The following is an 18,100-nucleotide window of genomic DNA, read 5'->3' on the forward strand; positions in this document are numbered from 1 at the left end:
TTATGAAGCCAGAAAGGATACAATTTGCCTATGGTCTGGATATGTGGTGTGAATGAGAGTGAAAAATAACGATGGCATTAAGACTAGAAGCAGAGTGCCTGGGGAAATGTGGTACCCTTAATGATGATAGGGATATTCTGTTTTGGATTTTTTGATTTTTAGTTGTCATTGGGACATCCAGTTTCAGCTATCCAAGAGCTATTTGGAGATGTGTGACTCTAAGGAAAAATCATGCAACCCAAGAGAACCAATGGAATCACCAGATAGTATGGGATGAAAAGAGAAGGTATACAAGAACAGAACTCTGTTAGAGATCATGATAGCAAAGCAGGAAAGGAGACTGAGAAGAAATTATGATATAGAGAGGAGGAGAACCAGGAGAAAGTAGTGTCACAAAGAGGTAGAGGAGAGAGTATTCAGGAGGAGAAAATGATTGACAATATACAACACTGCAGAGAGATTGTGCCAAATATTTTTAGCCAATCTGAAAGAAAACAAAGAGGCAAAGCTCCAAACCAGTAACAGATTTATTGAGAGACACCCAGAGTCTCTCAGCAAAGCTGGGCCATTAGCTTTTCCTCCCAAACCAAGACCATTCAATGAGAGTTTTCTCCCTTTTTCATACTGTAAAATTACATCATTCAAGATCCCACCCCAATATTCAACCATACATCCTATGTCTTAGTGGGCAAGAGATATATTTAGGATGAATGGGTAGGAGATAATATTCTCTAGCAATGATTAGGTACTATCTTCTTGAGGAGATGTCTCAGCTTCTTATTGAATCTTTGTTGGTTGTTCTATGGGTAATATTAAACACTGAGTTCACTGGGGTTTAGAGAAAAGGGAAAAGGAGGCCTGCTTGGGTAATGGATAACTGACTAAGAATAAATACCAGTGGGGAATCACCTTTACACCCACAAACTTAGGACTTGGGGGAAATGAGTATCACCTATATGGAAGAATGGCAGTTAAATCAGTTAAGCAGTGAGCCAGACTCCAGTCAGCTGAGGAATTACAATAAAATCTTATATAACTTAACTAAGGTACTTCTAGGGCTAAGGAGTACAGACAAGAAGCAGGAAACAATAATTTATTAAAGTAAAGAAGTTAGGGAGATAGGTAAACAGGGATTCCTTAGTTGGGGTTAACTATGGACCAGAGACAAGGGAAATGGACTACACTAAAACCCTAACACTAACTAGATCCAAGCAGGATGGGGTCTCACTCCTTGGTCCTTGTCCCTCCAGAAGTGATCTCAGATGTCCTAAGGTCCCAGATGAAAACCTGCCAGTAAATCCAAAAGGGTCTCCAACCAAGAGCTGGTCTAGTAATGGAAATCCACCTTCCAAACTGCAGAACCAAGCTCCAGGCCACACAGTAGATAGGTTCTTCTGGATGGTATTTGAGGAGTACAAACACACCTGCTTCCTCTCTAGTGGCAGCAACCAACAGACTCAGACCCTTGAGTCTCGCCTGCAGAGTTCTAAGGCTTGCAGAATGTTCCACTCATCCATCCTGCTTTGCACAACTTTTCTCTATCAATACTTAAAATGTTATTTCCTTATTACAGTTGGGATGGCTTTCAAGTTGACATACTAGCAATGTCCCTCTGTCAAGGGATCAGCACTTTTCCAAGGCCCCTGCCACTCATCATCCAGACATACATTAGATGGTTAATGAGCTTTCTGCTTACTTGATGAATCAGACTCTTTTATGACAATGCTAGCGTCGGTGTTACAGTAAAAAGAGGAAGTAGGTAGATTTACTACATAGTTTAAATTTTTTCCTTTACAAAATATAATTACTAGGATTCTGGCAATCATACTATAATTCAGTTAATCGCTAATTAATCATAGTCCCAGACTAATCATTCATTATGACTAAATACTGATTGACTGTGATAAGTGGGATCCTACTTAAAAAGAGTCAAGGGGTTTGAGACTCTCATTCTCTTCAAGATGAAAGAAAATAAGACTTAAGAAAAGGCCATTCAATTTTCCAATTAAGAGAAACTTGGTTACTTTGGAAAGGGCAATTTCACTTAAGTTATGAATTCAGGGGCAAAACTGAAGAGGGTTAAAGAGAGAATCAGAGGAGAGGAAATGAAGGCATTAGTTGTAGGTAAACTTTTAAAAGAATTTAATCGTAAAGAAGAAGAGAGATACTGTATGATTGCTAGCAGTGAGAAAAAAAATTCAGGTGAGAGTTTTTTTAAGGATGGGAAGACATGGGTGTACTTGTAAGCCACAGGGGAAAACCTGCAGATAGGGAAAAATTAAGTTTAAGACATAGAGTGGAATTGATAGTGGGGATGATTTGCTGGAGAAGCCAGAAGGTGATAGGATCAAGGGTGAAAGTAAAGGGAGCATCATTGTAAAGCACTCTGCAAATCTTAAAGAGTTATATAAACATTGGTTACTGTTATTATCATTATTGTTATATGCTATTTATGGCTCTAAGTGCAGTGCTAATGCTAACCTTTTCTTTCAAGGACTTTATATGCTAATGAAATAATTTTATTCTGTCACTTTGACTTCTAGAAATATCTCCATCCAAAAACTCAGGATGGCATTTTTTGATGGCTACCTAAGTATAATCCACTAGCCTCCATTATGAATTAGGCTTTGTGAGGGATACAAGAGAAATAGAACAAGGCATAGACCTTGCCTCCATGGAGCTTACAGTCTAATAAAAGTAGCATCTGTATTTTCAGTAACTGTAGTTGAAGATAAATAATTTCACAAGGTATGCAAAATGATCTCAAAGGTTAGAAAACCTGCTTATAATCCTGCCTCTATCAGTTAGTAGCTGGGTGTTTGTGGGCCAATCACTTAATCTTTCAGAGTTTCCATTACCTCACACCTCAAATGAGATATTAATACCCTGACAACCTATTTCACAGGGTTGTTGTAGTGAGGGAAATGCTTTTCACTTCTTAAAGAGTCAGAGAAATGTGACTGGTTCCTATTAGCTCTGCGTCTTCTGAGTTGGCCCACATCTGTGATTTCATCAGGACACAGAATTCCCTTCCCTGATGGAGGTTGGCAACTGTCTCTCTGACTTTCAGACTTAAGGAATTCCCTGGAGTCTTCTGAAGGTAAATGCCTTCCCGAGACACTGCTGGTCTCGACCAAATTCAGGTCTTTCTCCACCCAAAGGCTAGCCTTCCATCCACTCCTCCATATCACCTTTTCTGACTAAGAACCCTCAAGTCCCTGATAATCTATTACTGACCCTAAAATGTGTACTTGCCTTTTCCACACTGGATAGGCACCTCTAGTATCCTCAGCAAAAGTTCCTTATCAACAAGGGGACTAATGGGAAAAATACATTTTTCCCAATGGGAGGTAAAAGTCAGACAGGAGAGGAGAACTCTTCTTATGTTGCACAATAAAATCAAGAAAAACTTTTCCTACCCATGAGCTCCCTTTCTGATAAAGAACTCTAATCACTCCTTGAGGCTTATTCACCATGATGGAGATTAAAATTGAATTAACCCTAAGTCCAGGACTAGAGAGAGTTTCTTCCCTCATCCACTCTCACTAATCAAAGGTCATTATCACTTCTTCCCTATTTGGTACTCATATTCATCCAGCAGCATGTTGGCATGAAAGCTCCTCCTCCTCTCAGTGCCCCTGTGGCCCACTCCATTTGTTGGGCAGCCCTTTGAGTCATGGCAAAGAAAGGAATAGAACAAAGAATGATGAAGTGTCTTGAACTGTATTATATTTCATAGGAAAAAATAACACTTTTCCTGCTGCTGTACTTTCAGTAAGTATAGTTACTTAGAAATATGACTACCAAGGGCAGCTAGATGGTTCAGTGGATTGTGAATGAGGCTTAGAGACAGGAAGTCCTGGATTCAAATCTGGTTATGTGAACTAGACAATTGGGTTCTAGCACTTACTATTCTTCTGCATTGGAACTAATATACAGTATTGATTCTAAGACAGAAAATAAGAATTTATAAAGGGGAGGGGGGTGGAGAAATATGATCACTTCCTGAGTTTTTTCTACCAGGAATTGCTTGCCTGAATGTCCTTTCTTGTTTTTTTCTGGATGAACTATATGTAATTTAACAAACATGGGAATTAAGATTGATCTTAGAGATAATCTATTTCATACCCTGTCCCCCAAAATGTTTAGAACATATCTAAAAAGATTTTGTAAATCTCAATTCTTAAATAAATCAATAAGTAAGTTACATTAATTAAAATACTTCGATTTTTCAGTTTTTCTCACTTTAATAACAAGACAAAAGGAAGTTATCAAAAGCCTCTTCATTTCAAAAGGAATGAGATGGCCAACCTCTGGATCTGGCTGCCTTTTCTCAAAACAAGGGCTTCATTTCTCTGTCACCTTCCTCAAAACAATTCTATGAAGAAAGTTATGCAAGTATTATTATTCTCATTTCAGTGATAACAAAAAGTAAGACTTGGAAAGGTTACAAAAATTGCTGATGTTCACATTGCTAATAAATGTCTGAAAACTCAGATTAAATTTAGATCTTCTTTCTCTGAGTATGGTATATTTGTATTAATACGTTTTCTCTTGACATCATAGATTCTTCCCAGTTCTCCTACACTAAGCCTCCACAATGTATATTCTTCCAAAATAATTAAAATCACTTAATTGAATGATTGTGGATAATATAATGCAATTCTTTCTTTTTTTACAGTTCCCTTACTGTTCACAGAAGAGAAATTGCTTCAATCTGTAATTATTTCTTTTTAACATTATCCATTAGATTTTACTTGAGGTTTATCTCCATTTGATTGCTGTATTCCTTTATATTATAGTCACCATATACATTGCTCTTTCAATGCTGCTTTCTTCAATCCACATCTATTCAAATAGCTTACCTTGTTTTTCTGAATTCTTAACATTTTTCCTGTATGGTGAAATTATCATTAATGACAAACATATATAACTATTAGTTCATTCATCTTCCCAATTGTTAGAAATTTTAATATTTTTTCTTTTGCAATAATCTTACTAGGAATGTTTTTCTTTTTGTTTTCTTCCTATCATTAACCTCATTAATATAAATCTAGCAGTCAATGTCTGGTCAAAGGGAATGAATAATTTTGTATTTATTCTCACATAATCCCAAATTGTTTTCCAGAATGGTTGAATCAATTTCAGCTCCAGAAAGAAATGTGAGCCTAGCTCCCATGCCAGTCTTCAAAACAAAGTTTTTTTCTTCCAAACTTCCAATTTAATCAACTTTTCAAGTTGATTAGATCAATTTAATCAATTTTTGTACAGTTTTTCCAATGACTGCTCATCATTTTCATTTCTTTTTTTGGAAGCCATTTGCTTAGATCTTTTTCTCCTTTCTGGGGAAAATGGATCTCATAGATTTCTTTCATTTCCCTGTATACTTTGGATGTAAGAATTTTATTAGACAAATAATTGATAGGCTTTTGGAATTATGGGCAAAAATACCTGAGTTCAAATTTTGCCTCTGGTACTTAAAGTTGAGTCACTATTGGCAAGCCATTTAACCTCTCTGAGACTAGTTTCCTCATTTGCAAAATGAAGTTAATACCTATATAGCAATGTCTAACAAGATTGTTATGAGTCTCAGACAAAAAATAACAAGTATATAACCAACTTTATAAACATTTTTTAAAACTAGATAAATATCAGTTATGATCAATAATATAAATGCAAATATTTCCCAATCCTTATCTTTTCTGCTAATTCTAGCTGCACTTATTTTGTTGGTGCTATTGATTTTTAATCGTATATAATGCAAACTATTTTATCCTTTTAAAATCATCACTGCTCCATGCCTGGTCATTAATAGCAATGTTTCCACTAAAATATGATGCCTCTTAAGAAAATCCCACTCTTCCAAAGAGAGAAATTGGCTAATATTAACCATTGTCTACATTCCTTCAGAAAGGAGTATGGAACCACCTTATTTCCCATTGCCATTGAGGCTATCATTTGTCCCAAATCAGTCACAAATGATATATTATCTCATAAATTCAAACAGGTTTAGCCACTATTCTATATCCCTAGGAGAACTTGAAGACAGACTTGAAAATGGCCATGAAGACTGTTGGCTACAGGTCAATGATTGTCTTCCTGGAGGAAAGTTGAACTCCAGAAGAAAATCTGGGAGAGGATAGGAGTCACATCTGTAGCTCATCAACGTACACTGTTTCACTGTTCAACTAGAGAACTAGCAGGGAGAACCAATCAAATAATTTCCCTTCTCACTGAGGCCCCTCAAAAGTATGTCTGAGCTGGATTCTGAATCCTTTCAAAAAGAATAGTGCAGAGTAGGTAGGAAAGAGAACACCCTGAATATGAGTTGAGAAACTGACCTCAGATTTAAAGCAAATCAAACCAAAATAAACTCCAGACTCAGCAATGAAATAAAGTCTTGAAAACTTATGGTGTGGTGTGAGGAGCTTTATGCCAGATGGTACAATAGACATTTAGCATCAGGAAAAATGGAGAAGACCAATTGTGAAAACAATTGACAAGGAGGCCTAGGGGAACCATAAAAACAGAATATGCTACACATTTAGAATAGCTGATATCTTTTGTTTTGAAATTTTTTTAATAAAAATAAAGAGCCTCTCAAGAAATATTGGAACTTATATCTTGTTAAACTATTTAACTGGAGTAAGAAGAGCAACATTTTAAGAATGTTAATAAAGTAAACAAATGAGGAAAGGAACACATCTGTTTCTAAGCAAGTAGTGGGAGTGGTTTTTAAGTAGTAAAATGTACAATCCAGTGATTGAAAATGTTACCCAGATATACAACCACAAAGCTCAAAGGTTAACCAGTGAGCTAGTGAAGGACCAGAAAAAGTCAATAAATAATGATAATGATGATGATGACAGTGATGGCATTGTAAGATAGATGCTCTGCAAACTTTAAAGCACTATGTAAATAAGAATTATTTCAATATGTGAATAAATCAGCATGGGAGGTATCTTTATAAATTATGGAAGAATGATTTAACTGAAGAGAAGATGACAAATGCTTATGTAGGTCCTTGAAGATAATGCTATTGAATTTCCTAAGAGTCAGGGCAGAGATTCTATTTACTAAAAGATTGAAAAGAATGTTGTTTCTTTTGCTTTTTCTTTAGTAATTCTAAGGATCTGTGATTTTAGCAGGTGGCTACTCCATCCACCCTTACAGAATGAAGTCAATGTAGTAGAAAGTCTTCAGGAATGGGAGAGGAAGGAGAGCAAAAGAAAGACACAGAGAAAAAAAGCAGAAACAGAAAGAGAGAGGAAAGGAGAGAAGGAGGGAAAGAAAGGAGAGAGAGAGAAGGAAGGAAGAAAAGAAAGAAAGAAGAGGAAGCCTGGTATACCACCATCATTTTATTAAGATTCTCGGTCACCAATCAATCAACATGCATTTATTAAGCATCTACTATGTGCCAAATGCTGGGGATACAAAGGCAAAAGTGAAAAAGTCTCTCCTCTCAAGGAGTTTACATTCTATTAGATTAGCCTGTATGTGCATATACATGCATACACATATGTACACATACATAGGTGTGTGTCTATATATACATGTGTGTACATCTAAACACACAAATATAATGCCAGGCTCTATAGGACTCCCTCCTGATTGATGAAGATTAATGCCCACAGACATGTGAGGAGAAGGCTTGGAGTTGGTGAGAAAGAGAAAGCTTCAGTATTGTTAGTCTTTTTCATGTCTTTTTTGGATCATCTTTGAGTTTTTCTTAGGAAGTGTCTGGATCCAGACTTGAACCCAGGACACCACCACCCCATTTCCAGGTCTGGTTTTCTATCCCCTAACCATCTGGCTTCTTCAAGTAATTTATTGTCTTCTAGCTCTTCAGACACTTCTGGTACTTCTGACTTCTAGAACAATTATAGTTAAGAGGGAAAGACTGGACAGGAGCTAGCAATCTCTACCATAGCCCTATTCCTAGATTGCTAGAAGAAAGACCTCAAGGAAGCTCCCATTGGATGAAATCTGAGACTCTCTCCTAGGTGAACTGAGTTATCTCACCCCCAATGAGAGAGCTCTTTCAGTCTGTTCTGTTTGATATATATCCTCTGATATATACTTTTTTCTTATTTCTATTTTACTATGAATTGGATAAAGGTGCATTCATTATGGAAATGGCATTTAGTGGGAAAGAGGTCAAGCCTTGAATATGAAACTTGGGGTCCTCTCCCCCAGGAATGAAATAGAGAACAGAAATTAATCTGAATCTGAAAAATCACATCCCCTAGATCAGATTCGTGGATTTTGGTCCCAAATAATGTTTCCTCACCTACCAGAAATTAAAGTCTATCTTGGAGAAAGGTTAGAGATATTTTTTCTGCCTTCCTTAAAGCAATACAATGATAATCCCATATTACATGTGGGACACAGCCTTCACAACACAATATTTATATACACATATACATATGTGTATGTATGCATATATACATACGATAAAAATAAAATGAATTTATGGGAACAAAGGCACTGGTAACTGGAGGATTCAGAAGAGGTTTTATGAAGAAGGAAATGTTTGAGAAGAGTTTTGAAGGAAACAAAAGATTCGAAGTAAGGGGAGAATACACCTTTGTGCTCTAACACCCTCAGCCTAGGATGCCCACAGAATACCTCAGACCTCTATAATAGGAATACTTAACACAACTAGACTTTTGACCCAGAATCCATCCGGGCTCCTTGACTGCTCACAGAGTTGAATGAGATAGGAGTCAGTGACTCTTATTTCTAAGGATATGGAGGACTGCCAAGACATACCATCTGCCCTGTATTTATATCCTATATATCTCTGGCACTGTCATCTAACCTACTGATAAAACTCCAGGACCCCAAGGCCTTTCCATCTTCCCAGTGCTGAACCTTTAAACCCCTTTAACCTTGCCATTTGTCTTAAAGGTGACCTTTATTTTATAGATTGTCTCTTCTAATTAGTTGGTGAGCCCCTTCAAAGTAAGAGCTGCCTCCTTTTTTTCTATTTGTATCCTCAGTACTTAGCACAGTTCTTGGCACAAATCAAATGCTTAAAAGTTACATTAATTCATTTCATTCTAGGCAGGAGTATAACGACCAGTACAAAGATATGGAAGCAGGAGATGAAATGTTAACTGTGAATGACAGAAAACTTAGATATGTTCAAAAGGATTGTAGAGTGCAGAAAGGGCAGTACTATACAATTAAGGTTATCAAGGCACAACAAGGCTTGTGAAGAGCTTTAAAAGCTAGAGGGGTGTATAATTGATCCTAGAGGCAATAAACTCTCATTTATTGAACATGAGAAGTAATATAATCAAAACTTAATTTTAGAAAAATCACTTTGGTAACTATGTGGATTGAAGAGGAATCATAGATTTAGAGCTGAAAGAATAGAAGATGATAGAATAGAGTTAATATAAGCCAGGTAGTCCCTCATTTTACAGCCTTGTTTTACAAATAAAGAAATTAAATCACAGAGACTGCCCTGTTGTTACACATCTAGTATCACTAAAAATGTCTAACTCAGGTCTTCCTGATTCCAAGAATAGAAATTTGTCCACTATAGAATTCTGTATCTCTCTCAGGTGGAGAGATGAGACAAAGAGATCAATTAGTTGGCAATTCTGAAATTTCATTTGTGAGGTGATAAAGGTTTAAACTAGGGCAATTCATTTAAATAGGGAGAGATGCTATGGAAATAGAAACAAAAAAAAAATTGGCAAAAAAGGTGAGAGAGAGTGAGGACCATGGTTGTAAACCTATAATCACACACCAAATGTACAATATACTGTTGAAGCCATATTAGATCCCCCCAAGTTATATTAGTCAATCAACAAACATTTATTAAGCATTAACTATGTGCCAGGCATTGAGCCAAATACTACAGTTACAAAGAAAGACAAAAAATATAGTTCCTGCCTTCAAGGAGCTCACATTATACTGAGGGCAATAACTTGTTAATAATTACTAATAGTTAAGAAATATGGACTGTAAGTAGAAGGCAATCTCAAAGAGAAGGAGCTAGCTGAGGAGGGATAAAGAAAGATTTCCCAAGGAATGTGGGATTTGAGCTTTATCTTGAAGGAAACTAAGGAAGTCAAGAAGAGTTCTCCCCACACAGAAGGGATAGCACTCCAGAAACAGGATGCAAAGAAGAGAACCGAGAAAGCCAAGGTTACTAATTCTTAGAGTATTGGGTGATAGTCAAGAACAAGAAAATGGGAAAGTTAGAGGTCAGGTTGTGAAAGGAGAGAATTTCATATTTTAAACTGACAAAAGGAAAATGCACCAGGGACCCTGCACCCTGGGGAAAGGGGTAACAGTAAGCAACTGAAACTTAAGGGAATGGGGAATGAATGAGAAACACCAGATGTGGAGGGAGAGTAAACACAAAGTATCTTAGCTGGGGTAAACAACCAGTGACTGACATTCACTAAAGCAAGGGAAACAGTTAAAAATTTCTGTGGGTTCTTGGTGGCTGGGGGAGAGAATGACAAGGAAATTGTATAAAAGTTTGTTTACTGGTTTTCAAAGGATATGTTTGGAGGGAGAGGATTTCTAATTTCTTGGGTCTGTTACCAACTGCCAAAGAATAGTGGCAGTTGAGTTGGCTAATCTAGACTACCTAACAGACAGCTGAGCTGGAGTGTGATAGGGGATTTTGGGGATCTCACACAACACATCCACGATGACCTCCAGATGTTATTTGGACTCAGGAACACTTCTGTCACAGCAAGTAAACCAAATAGGGCTAGGAAGTAAAAGGGCTTCCTACTTGTTGTCAACCAACAAGCAGGCATGTACTCACTCATCCTAATGCTTGCTTGAAGATTAATCTCTTCTTTGTGAGATCCCAAGATCTGTTCACAGGCTTAGAGACTTGGTTGATTAGATGTCAATTCTCCACACTCCTAGGCAAAACCTTCTCTGCCAACTGCAGACAAGTTACTGTGAATATAAACCTCTCTGTATGTTCTAAGATTGAATGTTCTCAGTCTCATCCAGGGTTTTCAACATGATCTCTCTGCTTACTTATCCTAAATCCTATCTCTAACCTATGAATTAACTATAACAATCCTGGCATGATATGATAGATTCATAAGGATTCCCCAGACCCATCAAGGCAGGGAACAGCTAGAAAGAGACATGTTTGGAAAAAACCTACCCCAGACTCCTGAAAAGGACCAAGTCATGAACCTGGAGGTCCACAAATCATGTCATCTGGCTTTTCTAATTGGCTCTCCTTAATTGGCTTAAAACATTCTTGACAGGCTGAAATATTACTGACCACGTTAACTTAACCTTAAAGCTTTATCTTGGACAGAATGACCTTCATACTTTTTCTATGCATCCTATACAAATTCTACTTCCAGGAAATTCCTGACTAGTTATCACAAACTTTGAGTTATGTCCACAAGGACAGAGTGACCTTCTTTACTCTGTCAGAAGCACTATCTCATGTCTTGGATAGCACACAAAAGTGAAACCTTGTAGATTAGTATCGTTGAATGTATTTACTCCTTCATGTAGCTGTGTACTGGCCCACATACTTTGATAAGGCTTGAATACTCTTAATTGACATATAAAAAATATGTACTTCTTCTAAGTAACTTCTTTTTTCATAGAATGTATAAAAATCACTCTTAAATGCCCAATAAACCAGGTCTTCACAATTCCACTCTCGCGAGCCTCCCTAGGTTTTACTCTCTGCATGTCCATCTTTCTGTCTCTGTCTTTCTCCCTACTCTTTTTCTGTCTCTCACTCTTTAGCTCACAATCAAACACACTCTCTCAATCAGAGTTTAGAACTTAGGCTGTGTCTGCTGGTCAGAACAAATTTGCTGTAATTCAACTCCTTTGCTGCCCAAGCTAACCAGCATGGAGTTGGGCTTTACCTGTCTTCTAACAGTAACTACCAGAGCAACCCAGGAGGCGAACATTTCTTCCATTTTGCCACAATGATAAGATCTGAACTCTAAGAAAACCACTCTGGAAACTGAATGAAAGATGGATTGGAATAGGAAGAGTCCATATTGGTGCTTCATTGATATTGATGCTTAAAAGAACCAGGGTCACCTATATGATGAAGTAAGAAAAGAGGACTTGAATGAGGAGTCTCCTTTTGCCCTAAAAATGAACTCAGAACTATAGTTTTCAAACTATAGATTAGTCATTAAAATTAGTGAAACTAACAAAGGATTGACTAGGGCTGATGTAGTGCTAACATTCCAACATAGGAAGAAGAAACAAATGTTCCTTCAAAACTTTAATATCTTCAAAGTATAGTGAAGGAGTTGAAATTTTTTAAATAAGCAAACAGAGTTCCTACGGATAAGGTGGTTCTGTGCTAAGGATGTTAAGAGTAGAAGATAAGGGAGGGTAAAATGAAGAATATAACAGTGTAAAAGTGGAACTTGCTACTTCTTATAACAGGGTGTATGAAAAGGAAAATATAGAAACATGGAGGAAGGAGGGAAGCATCATCAGATGAATCTCACTCCTTTATGAAATGGACAAAGAAGATTAAACACACATGTTCTCTCTCTCTCTCTCTCTCTCTCTCTCTCTCTCTCTCTCTCTCTCTCTCTCTCTCTCTCTCTCATACATACACACACACACTATTTATTATAGAAATACCAACTCAACAAGAAAATGAAAGGGGATGAGGTTGGAAGTAGGGTTAACAGAGAGGAAAATATCAAGGTGAAAAAATTTACATGCAGAAAAACTTCTTGCTCTTGGATAAAAAAGAATAGAATTAGAATTTAAAGGGGTCCAAAAACTATTGGATTGAAAGCCAAGAGTCACAAATCTCTAGCAAGATAATCTCCCAAATTTGCATTTGTTAGTAATATATGAAGTTTTGAATTGAAGGTTCCCTTCTTTTAAAAAGTGCTTCTGTAGTTTCTATGGCAAATTTGACTGCTTTCTAAACAGGCATCTCAAGAATGATGGTGACTGATGAAAGCAGTCAATGTCATCTACTCGCTTTAGACTAATAAGGGAGTTAAGATTAAAGATCATAGAATCATGGATTTAGAGCTAAAAGGTTCTAAATAGTGGCCAACCATCTCATTCAAAAGATGAGGAACTGAGGCCCATGGTGATGAAGTGGCTTTTCAGTCATACAGGTTACAAGTAGTAGAACAAAAATAGGAACTCAGGATCTTTGACTCCAAATCCTGCATTCTTTCCACTATTCTATTTAAGTGATGAGGCCAGAGATATTAGACAGGGAGGTAGATAATTGTTCAAATTTTATTTTTAAAATTTTTAATGTTTAGTTTAGAATGCTCTTTGAATGCCAAGGGTTTGGTTTCCTTAGGTAACAGTCTTCAACTGGCATGAAGTTTTCTACAGGAAATGTGTTCTGACAGTTGATCACTTAAGCTTTCATCCCCAAACTTCACACATTTTCTCTTGTCATGTAAAATATTCCTGGTTTTAAAAGTGCACATGGTATCACAATGAAAACTCACACAGCCATGAGGTTTTACAATTTTGCAAAGCACTTCCCCCACAACAACCCTGGGAGGTAAAGAGAGAATGTATTACAATCCCAATATAAAGGGAGCTTTAGGAAGGTTAACTTGCCTATGGTCTCACCACTGGTATCAGATTTGGGATTTGGAGAGCTGAATCCAGTTTTCCTGAATCCCAGGGCAACATTCATAACAAAACTTCTCAATATGTGAAATTGATTTGAAACTTATGTTTCCTACAATATCAAGTTCACATTCCAAAAACACCTGGTTTTGGAGTTGGCATAAAAATGAGTGAAGCTTATTATTGAATTCATAGCCTAGTTGTTTATATTTATTAAAATGTTTTCTTTTCACTTGAAAGTATGGCAGAGCAGAAAGAGCTCTTCCCCTAGACCAGTGATTCCCAAAGTGGGCACTACCGCCCCCTGGTGGGTGCTGTAGCAATCCAGGGAAGAGGTGATGGCCACAGGTGCATTTATCTTTCCTATTAATTGCTATTAAATTTTTAAAAAAATTAATTTCCAGGGGGCTAAGTAATATTTTTTCTGGAAAGGGGGCGGTAGGCTAAAAAAGTTTGGGAGCCACTGCCTAGAGACAAGAGATTTGGTTTTGAGTAATTGTTCTGATGCTTCCTAGACGTGAGACCCTGAGTGAGTCAACTCCTGATGTTCTCCTCCAATGGCTCATAATCAAGGAAAAATGATTCCCAGTCTTCAAATACAAGTTCTGAGAACTACTACCACGCTAGAAAATCACAACAGACTAAAAATACAAAGGATCATCACCAATTGGTTGGACACCATAGTGATGAATTCTTTTGCCATGGCAACCCTTAAAATAAAGAAATCTACAAAATGGCTTCCAAATGCACTGTTACTTCCTTTAATTTTCACTGTGGAAAAGACATAAAACTGAAAGAATTAAAGAGTTGTTAGCACAGCTATACTGATAACTAGTGTGAGATTTTTGTTCAATGACCAACAATATTAGGGCACAATATTGGGACTGAATCTCATCAATATTGATGTTCTTTTGAGAAATGAAGCCAGAAGAAATAAGGGAGTAGTAGTTAAATGGACAGATGGCTCACATATTCTTTTGGAAAAATAAAAAAAAAAGCTGGTAGAATTTGTTTTATAAACCTTTAAAGGAAACAAGACACATTATTTTTAAAAGACCAAGTCATTTCAACTTTCAGGGCTCATTATTAACATAATCAAAAAGGTCAGATTGAAGATAGGGAAAGTTTATATTCTACTATCTATTGCAAAGAATGAAATGGAGAGAAATTCAGAAAAGGACTTGGCAAGATCTTGAAACCAGCAAATCCTTCAAGTCCACACATATGTTGGTGACTTCAGTGCAAAGATGATGATCAGAGGACAATAAAAAGTATGTTAAAAAAAAAAAACCATGTTGGAAAAGATAGCTCAGAAAAAAGAAATGAAATGGACAAATGCCTATAATCTCCTCACAGCTTTATGTCCTTATCTACCTTCTTCAGGAGGGAGTTGGTGGATGTGGGACAACCAAACTTCATCCAAAACCCTGAAAGCTCCTCTAGCAATCACAGATATTTACCATAATATTACAAGAAAGAATCACTATATGATACCAAAATGGAAATAAGAGATGAGGAATTCAGATCAGAATCTGCAGACTGTGTGCAGTCAGAATACTGGCCAATTAGAGTGAAGTTCAAAATAGACATAAAATCAGAAGAAAAGATGAAGAATCAAAAAAGAAATTTATTTTTTGAAGCTTTGAAAAGAATGAGAATCTCTGACCCCTTTAAATAAGATCCCAAATGATAGACTTAATCAATCAATATTTAGCCATGTTATTAGTAATATTTATCTTGTCATAGGTTATTGGTGTAGATAGCTGATTGAGCTGTTAGGGTCACCTGGTTGTAGACAGTTGATGCATTTGCTGGACATGGCTTAATATTTGCTATTCACTATCAGGAAAAGTAGGGACAGAAAAAAGAGGTAGAAATAAAGTAGGAAACTCTTATCCTAATCCTAAAATTTCTAAATATAATCCCCCCAATCTAATCCACAAGGATTTTCTTCTTGTTCACCAAGGGCGAACCTCCTTAAACTATTCTAAATTAAAACCTAAATTATTTATTATAATATTATATTATAGCATAATATAATATTATAATAATTAACAGCCAAAAGAAGTTATTAATATGGAACAATGATTATTGATTAATAGATTTATAGTAAGTATGTTATATAAGGATATTAAGCAGGATTAATATATTATTTTGCTTTAATTATTTTTCCTTTTTATACTGTAATTTTCTATAATTCACATTTTGCAATAAGAAGTGACTCAGAGGCCTGAGTTTTCTTTGAGGAAGAACTCCCATTGTGAACGGAAGGTCTGAGCATAATGTAGCACACATCTGGGGCAGAAAGATGTCTTGATAGAAAGATGTCTGGTAGAGATATCTCTCGTTTTCCAACTATCCTAGGATTGGTGATTGACTTTTGGGATAGAATCTTGAATCATGTAGTGTGAGGGCATAAAAAAAGGGAGAAAGTCTCATTCAATTGCCTTAGATTGTGAGGAAAATCGAATGACCCTGCTTTGCTGAGAGACACCGATGTCTCTTAATAAACTTGTTATTGGCTTAGAGCATTACCTCTTTGTTTTATTCCAGACTGGCTGAAAAATTGTTGTCACAGCTTACAATTACAACAATTTCAACTTGATTTATCCAAGTTAACTGTGTGTGTTGGAGAAAAAAGGTGGGGAGGACATTAATCTTGATTATCCCTTTTTCCTATGAAAGCATATAAATCAATTGTCCAGAGAAGAGAACAAACACAAAAACCACCCTAGCCAACAAAACTAGTCTCCTTGTCTAGTTGAAAAAGTTGGAGGCAAAGACAACATTGGACGAGAGTACAGACTCATTTCTAACATGCAAGAGGGGAAATGAGTCTGGTGGAAATGAGTATGACCTCATGAAACAAAAAGCAGTAGAAGTAAAAACAAGCCTGCAAAAAGCATGCTATAAGATCCAACTAAACCATGTCATCCTAAGAATATTCATAGATGAAGCAAGTAGAAGAAAAAACACCCACACACTTGACATTTCAATACCTCAATTCAATATAAATTGAATACCTCAGCCTCAGACATCCTTAGGTGATGTCAGGAAGGACAGCAAAACCAAATTAATTAAAAATAGAGGAAATGGAATCTCATGGACACTGAAAATCTGTATATAAGTTAGCAACTAGATGCCACAGTGGGCAGAGAGTTGAGCTTAGTCAGGAAGACCAGAGTTTTAATCCTACCTTGGATACCTACTAGCTATAAAACACTGAGAAGGTTGACTTTTCTCAGCCTCATTTTCCTCAACTTTAAAATAGGGATAATTGTATCTATGAAGGGGTGCTAGGTGGCTCAGTGTACTGAGAACCAGGCCTAAGGATAGGAGATCCTGGGTTCAAATCTAGCTTCAGATACTTCCTATTGTGTGACCCTGGGCAAGTCACTTAACCCCCATTGACTAGCCCTTACCACCCTTCTGCCTTGAAACCAATGCACAGTATTGATTCAAAAATCAAAGGTAAAGGTTTAAAAAAAGAGAGAGATGAGCAAAAAAAACACTATCCACATCCAGAGAAAGAACTATGGAAGTAGAAACACAGAAGAAAAAACAACAACTTCTTGATCACATGGGTTGATGGGGGATATTATTGAGGATGTAGACAAGTGGTTCCCAAACTTTTTTGGCCTACCGCCGCCTTTCCAGAAAAAATATTACTTAGTGCCCCACCTGCCACATACTATTACTGCCCCCTTATGCACCTGTGGCCATCACCGCCCCACCCCCATCGCTGCAGCACCCACCAGGGGGCTGCGGTGCCCACTTTGGGAGCCACTGATGTAGACTCTAAATGTTCACTCTAATGCAAATATGAATAATATGGAAATAGGTTTTGATCAGTGACATATGTAAAACCCAGTGGAATTGTGTGCTGGCTATGGGAGAGGGGCAAGAAGAGGGGAGAGAAAGAACATCAATCGTGTAACCATGGGAAAATATTTATTAATTAATTACATTTTTTAAAGAAGAGAGAGAGTAAATACACAATCCTCCCCAAGGTAAATCATCCTACTATTGGCTATCTCTATTGGGAAGTTTTATTTATTTTTTTCTTAGAGCGAGCCTAATTATATGTCTCTAATTTACACCATGCTTCTAATTCTATCTTTGGAATCAAGATGAATAAATCTAGTGTCTCTTATATCAACAAGTATTTATTAATGTTCTATTTTGAACAATAGCCCTTTAGAGAAGTCATTATTATAGGCTCAGCCTAAATTTGGCTTAGTCCAGCGTGTTCAAGGATTGTGGATTTTGGGGGGTGAGGGGAATTCAATAGGAATTCAGAACCATAAAATCATATTAAAACTACTTAAATAAGTGAAGTTTTAAAAATATAAGAATAAAAAAGATATAAAATGGAACTGAAGGAAGTGTCTTGCGGGCACTTCAGACTCAGGAAAATATATCTGACAACCTTCTTTGCCCACAGGCCAATCCTTTTGTAATTTGAAACATCAGGCATGTCAGGTGGGCCTGAGCTAATGGGTTCTGA

Source organism: Gracilinanus agilis, chromosome 6, assembly GCF_016433145.1.
Source record: "Gracilinanus agilis isolate LMUSP501 chromosome 6, AgileGrace, whole genome shotgun sequence".
Classification (NCBI taxonomy): Eukaryota; Metazoa; Chordata; class Mammalia; order Didelphimorphia; family Didelphidae; genus Gracilinanus; species Gracilinanus agilis.